Below are 6,963 nucleotides of genomic sequence, written 5' to 3' on the forward strand. Positions count from 1 at the left end.
AACTAAGTGAACCCCTGATCCAGCAGCTTCAGCAGCAGTGAGTGAGAAACTAAGTGAACCCCTGATCCAGCAGCTTGCAGCAGCAGTGAGTGAGAAACTAAGTGAACCCCTGATCCAGCAGCTTCAGCAGCAGTGAGTGAGAAACTAAGTGAACCCCTGATCCAGCAGCTTCAGCAGCAGTGAGTGAGAAACTAAGTGAACCCCTGATCCAGTAGCTTGCAGCAGCAGCTTCAGCAGCAGTGAGTGTAAAACTAAGTGAACCCCTGATCCAGCAGCTTCAGCAGCAGTGAGTAAAACTAAGTGAACCCCTGATCCAGCAGCTTCAGCAACAGTGAGTGAGAAACTAAGTGAACCCCTGATCCAGCAGCTTCAGCAGCAGTGAGTGAAAAACTAAGTGAACCCCTGATCCAGCAGCTTCAGCAGCAGTGAGCTGCAGTGAGAGAGAAACTAAGTGAACCCCTGATCCAGCAGCTTCAGCAACAGTGAGTGAGAAACTAAGTGAACCCCTGATCCAGCAGCTTCAGCAGCAGTGAGTGAGAAACTAAGTGAACCCCTGATCCAGCAGCTTCAGCAGCAGTGAGTGAGAAACTAAGTGAACCCCTGATCCAGCAGCTTCAGCAGCAGTGAGTGAGAAACTAAGTGAACCCCTGATCCAGCAGCTTCAGCAACAGTGAGTGAGAAACTAAGTGAACCCCTGTCCTGTGCAGTTTATCTGAGGCTTTTTTAACCTAATTTTAAGACATTTTCTTATGTCCCGACACATAAAACTGTTCTTTTTCCTGTAGATCGTTTGTCTTTATAATAAAGGTTCATCGCCCAGAATGACTTCCTTCCTTCAACACAACTTTTTAGTTTCCTACTCCAAGCTTCAGGCTTGGTTCGGCGTCCCGGCCTCTGGAGGCTGGTCAGGTGGGACTCATAGGATGGGGCTCAAAGCTGAGCGCGACCTGACGAACGCCTGACTGCCAGCAGTGATTTCACCTGCTGGGAATCTGCACACACACTCGGTCTCATAGCTCAGGATAGAGTTTCCTGAGGGGGAATTTATCAAGATGCATTGTGGGAAACTTCCCAGAGGGCTGGAAGGAGGGGGGCAGCGTGCTGATGTCACATTTCCACATGAGCAGCAGGAGGCTTTTCAAGAAGCTGACATCAAGCTGCTGGAAAACACAAACTCAACTGGTAAAGAGACGGCGATCCGGACCCAAATAAGCCCGGTTATCGCTCACCTTCCCACTTCCTGAAGCAGAACAATGACTCGGACTGAGAGTTCTGGATCGGCTCCAGATCTTAATCCTGTTGAGGCGATTTAAAACCAGCTGATGCTACAGAGGGTCGACAGTTACCGTGGGAACGAGATGTTTCCCAGTACCAACTTTGGTCAATAATTCATTAAATAATCAAACTTCTTGTCGGGCTGAAGTGAAATTTGTGTCAATTTCATCCATAGATATGATTTTAAAGCTGATAAAATACTGAACTTTCTTAATAAGAACGGAATATTTCATGAGATGACCTTTAACCAGCTTTCAGTCCACTTCTTGTGTCCTTTGGCACAGCTCAGCCTTTTCTCCCTGTTTCCCTTCCTTAAGAACGGCTTCTTGACAGCCACCCTTCCATGGAGACCATTTCTGATGAGGCTTGGGCCAACAGTAGATGGATCAGCTGAAGGTCCAGATGCATCTCTCAGGTCCTGTCAGGTCACAGCTGGATTTTTTCCTCTTTCTTAAGGACATCACTTTCAGATCCTGTTCATCTGCTGGAGATAGTTTTTTAGGCCTGACACTTCTTCTTTTGTCCTCCACTTGTCCAGTTTCCTCAAATGTTTTAAGGACACACTGCACACCATGCTGAGATATGCCAAGTTTTCAGCTAATAGCTCTTTGGGAATCACCTTGTTGCTGCAGAAATCCTATTTTCTGTCTGTCAAACTGTGTTTTCTTTGCTGTTTTTCATAGATGCAGCTAAAGAAATGGGAACAAATGATGTGTCTTTGTGACAAAGTGCCTAAAGATCCAGTTTAAAATGGCTTCTTTGCTAAGTTGTCTGTTCTGTGTCGACACAACACTGGTTCATCCCTTGAGTTAGGAGCCTTTTTTCTGCCTGAAGGGTTCAAAGGTCAGAGTTAAGTGGCTGAACAGAGAAAAAACACTGAAAATGCTCAGGAACAAGGACTGAAGATGAGGGAAAAAGCAGAAAATGTCCAAAGAAAAACTGTGAAAGAGCTTCAGAAAGCTGCAGAACTATTGATCAGGACACTTTAAAGGTTTCAGAAAGCTGCAGAACTGTTGATCAGGACACTTTAAAGGCTTCAGAAAGCTGCAGAACTATTGATCAGGACACTTTAAAGGTTTCAGAAAGCTGCAGAACTATTGATCAGGACACTTTAAAGGTTACAGAAAGCTGCAGAACTATTGATCAGGACACTTTAAAGGTTACAGAAAGCTGCAGAACTATTGATCAGGACACTTTAAAGGTTACAGAAAGCTGCAGAACTGTTGATCAGGACACTTTAAAGGTTTCAGAAAGCTGCAGAACTATTGATCAGGACACTTTAAAGGTTACAGAAAGCTGCAGAACTATTGATCAGGACACTTTAAAGGTTTCAGAAAGCTGCAGAACTATTGATCAGGACACTTTAAAGGTTACAGAAAGCTGCAGAACTGTTGATCAGGACACTTTAAAGGTTTCAGAAAGCTGCAGAACTATTGATCAGGACACTTTAAAGGTTACAGAAAGCTGCAGAACTATTGATCAGGACACTTTAAAGTTGTCAGAAAGCTGCAGAACTGTTGATCAGGACACTTTAAAGGTTTCAGAAAGCTGCAGAACTGCTGATCAGGACACTTTAAAGGTTTCAGAAAGCTGCAGAACTGTTGATCAGGACACTTTAAAGGTTACAGAAAGCTGCAGAACTATTGATCAGGACACTTTAAAGGTTTCAGAAAGCTGCAGAACTATTGATCAGGACACTTTAAAGGTTTCAGAAAGCTGCAGAACTATTGATCAGGACACTTTAAAGGTTTCAGAAAGCTGCAGAACTGTTGATCAGGACACTTTAAAGGTTTCTGAAAGCTGCAGAACTGTTGATCAGGACACTTTAAAGGTTACAGGAAGCTGCAGAACTATTGATCAGGACACTTTAAAGGTTTCAGAAAGCTGCAGAACTGTTGATCAGGACACTTTAAAGGCTTCAGAAAGCTGCAGAACTGTTGATCAGGACACTTTAAAGGTTAAAGAAAGCTGCAGAACTGTTGATCAGGACACTTTAAAGGTTTCAGAAAGCTGCAGAACTGTTGATCAGGACACTTTAAAGGTTACAGAAAGCTGCAGAACTGTTGATCAGGACACTTTAAAGGTTTCAGAAAGCTGCAGAACTGTTGATCAGGACACTTTAAAGGTTTCAGAAAGCTGCAGAACTGTTGATCAGGACACTTTAAAGGTTTCAGAAAGCTGCAGAACTGTTGATCAGGACACTTTAAAGGTTAAAGAAAGCTGCAGAACTATTGATCAGGACACTTTAAAGGTTTCAGAAAGCTGCAGAACTGTTGATCAGGACACTTTAAAGGTTACAGAAAGCTGCAGAACTGTTGATCAGGACACTTTAAAGGTTACAGAAAGCTGCAGAACTATTGATCAGGACACTTTAAAGGTTTCAGAAAGCTGCAGAACTGTTGATCAGGACACTTTAAAGGTTACAGAAAGCTGCAGAACTATTGATCAGGACACTTTAAAGGTTAAAGAAAGCTGCAGAACTATTGATCAGGACACTTTAAAGGTTACAGAAAGCTGCAGAACTGTTGATCAGGACACTTTAAAGGTTTCAGAAAGCTGCAGAACTATTGATCAGGACACTTTAAAGGTTACAGAAAGCTGCAGAACTATTGATCAGGACACTTTAAAGGTTACAGAAAGCTGCAGAACTATTGATCAGGACACTTTAAAGGTTTCAGAAAGCTGCAGAACTGTTGATCAGGACACTTTAAAGGTTACAGAAAGCTGCAGAACTGTTGATCAGGACACTTTAAAGGTTAAAGAACTGAGGAGAAACCAAACCAACCTCATTACCTTCTTAGTTGAGGTGAAACTGAAGTCCTGGAAACACATTTATCCTGAAAAATCTCCATTCATGCACGTTGGGAAGCCGACATCCAGAACACAAATCTCCCAGCCGTGGGCCCATGACTCATATTGTTATCATTAACTAAATCTGGAGGAGATTCCACGTCAGCCTCATTCTGAGATGTTTACACAGAGCAGATATTTCCCCTCAGTCACTCATCGCTGCAGCTCTGTGTATTTTTAAAAGCAGTCCTGTTTGTTTTACTCTTGTTCCCAGGAGGAGACGGATTTGTCTCAGACCACAGCGAGATGAGAGCCGAGACATTTGTGTACCACCGTAATTCCTGTTTTAATATGTTAGCGCGTCACTTTCACATGAATTAACCATCAGAGGGTCGACACAGAGAGGTTGGGTTGATACAGCAGCAATGGAACTGCTGTAATCTGGACTCTTTAACAAATGACTGGCTGTCAGAGAGCTCTCAGTGGAAACTATGGACCAATCAGCTCAGCCTCCAGAGGCTCGAACTCCAGCTGGGTCTGTCCTGGTTTCCCTTTTCTGCATCGAGGTCTTTGGATCTTCCTCAAACCCTTCCACCATCTTAGGTTTTCTCAACAGATAAAGGTGGAGTGAACCCTCCGGGTCGGGCTGAGTCTCTGCCTCAGCTGGAGCAGTTTCAGCCTCTCTGGACCTGGTTCTCTGGACCTGGTTCTGAACCTCCGGGTCGGGCTGAGTCTCTGCCTCAGCTGGAGCAGTTTCAGCATCTCTGGACCTGGTTCTGAACCTCCGGGTCGGGCTGAGTCTCTGCCTCAGCTGGAGCAGTTTCAGCATCTCTGGACCTGGTTCTGAACCTCCGGGTCGGGCTGAGTCTCTGCCTCAGCTGGAGCAGTTTCAGCCTCTCTGGACCTGGTTCTCTGGACCTGGTTCTGACCCTCCGGGTCAGGATGAGTCTCTGCCTCAGCTGGAGCAGTTTCAGCCTCTCTGGACCTGGTTCTCTGGACCTGGTTCTGACCCTCCGGGTCAGGATGAGTCTCTGCCTCAGCTGGAGCAGTTTCAGCCTCTCTGGACCTGGTTCTCTGGACCTGGTTCTGACCCTCTGGGTCGGGCTGAGTCTCTGCCTCAGCTGGAGCAGTTTCAGCCTCTCTGGACCTGGTTCTGAACCTCCGGGTCGGGCTGAGTCTCTGCCTCAGCTGGAGCAGTTTCAGCATCTCTGGACCTGGTTCTGACCCTCTGGGTCGGGCTGAGTCTCTGCCTCAGCTGGAGCAGTTTCAGCCTCTCTGGACCTGGTTCTCTGGACCTGGTTCTGAACCTCCGGGTCGGGCTGAGTCTCTGCCTCAGCTGGAGCAGTTTCAGCATTCTCTGGACCTGGTTCTGAACCTCCGGGTCGGGCTGAGTCTCTGCCTCAGCTGGAGCAGTTTCAGCATCTCTGGACCTGGTTCTGAACCTCCGGGTCGGGCTGAGTCTCTGCCTCAGCTGGAGCAGTTTCAGCATCTCTGGACCTGGTTCTGAACCTCCGGGTCGGGCTGAGTCTCTGCCTCAGCTGGAGCAGTTTCAGCATCTCTGGACCTGGTTCTGAACCTCCGGGTCGGGCTGAGTCTCTGCCTCAGCTGGAGCAGTTTCAGCATCTCTGGACCTGGTTCTGACCCTCCGGGTCGGGATGAGTCTCTGCCTCAGCTGGAGCAGTTTCAGCATCTCTGGACCTGGTTCTGAACCTCCGGGTCGGGCTGAGTCTCTGCCTCAGCTGGAGCAGTTTCAGCATCTCTGGACCTGGTTCTGACCCTCCGGGTCGGGCTGAGTCTCTGCCTCAGCTGGAGCAGTTTCAGCATCTCTGGTTCTGGTTCTGAGTGATGGTGAGTTGGATCAGAGATGGACAGACGGATCGGGGCTTCGTCAGCAGTAATGAGGGCGCTGCTCCGGTCCGTTTGGTGAAGCTGAGCCGGAAGGAGAAGCTTTCAGGTTCCTGCTCCATCTTTGTTCCAACCCTCACCTGAGCTCACAGATCTGGGTTCTGACCCAAAGAAGGAGGTCCTGGATACCAGCGGCTGAAATGAGTTTCCTTCAGAGGGGGGCGGGGCTCAGCCTTAGAGATAGGGGGAGGAGCTCCACCATCAGGGGGAGGAGCTCCACCATCCGGAGGGAGGAGCTCCATCATCCAATGGGAGGAGCTCCACCATCCGGAGGGAGGAGCTCCAACATAAGGAGGAGGAGCTTCATCATCCGGGGGAGGAGCTCCACCATCTGGGGGGAGGAGCTCCACCATCCAGAGGGGAGGAGCTCCACCATCTGGGGGGAGGAGCTCCACCATCCAGAGGGAGGAGCTCCACCATCCAGGGGGAGGAGCTCCAACATAAGGAGGAGGAGCTTCATCATCCGGGGGGAGGAGCTCCACCATCCAGAGGGGAGGAGCTCCACCATCCGGAGGGAGGAGCTCCAACATAAGGAGGAGGAGCTTCATCAACCGGGGGGAGGAGCTCCACCATCCGGGGCGAGGAGCTTCATCATCCGGGGGAGGAGCTCCATCATCCAATGGGAGGAGCTTCACCATCTGGGGGGAGGAGCTTCCATCACTGATGATATGGGCTGATGTAAAGGACCAGAGGAGATGGCAGCCATCACCTCTGCAGCAGGTGTACAGATGGACTCTTTTCCTTCATCATCATTTCAGGATGATGATGCATCGCTCCACAGAGCAAAGAAACTTTTATTCAGGAAAGACAAATCAATGGCAGCAAACAGTCCAGATATCTGATCTCAAGTTTATGGTGACAGCTGAGTAAAAAGGAAGCTGACTGATGCTTTCTTTTTATGTCAGGAAAGCCAGAGAAGCTGAAACAAAGACTGATCATTTCTGACCTGAACACAGGCCAATAACACATTTAAAGCTGCAGTGCGTAACCTCT

The sequence above is a fragment of the Leuresthes tenuis genome, unplaced genomic scaffold (genome assembly GCF_036924035.1).
Source record: "Leuresthes tenuis unplaced genomic scaffold, fLeuTen1.0.hap1 SCAF_24, whole genome shotgun sequence".
NCBI lineage: Eukaryota > Metazoa > Chordata > Actinopteri > Atheriniformes > Atherinopsidae > Leuresthes > Leuresthes tenuis.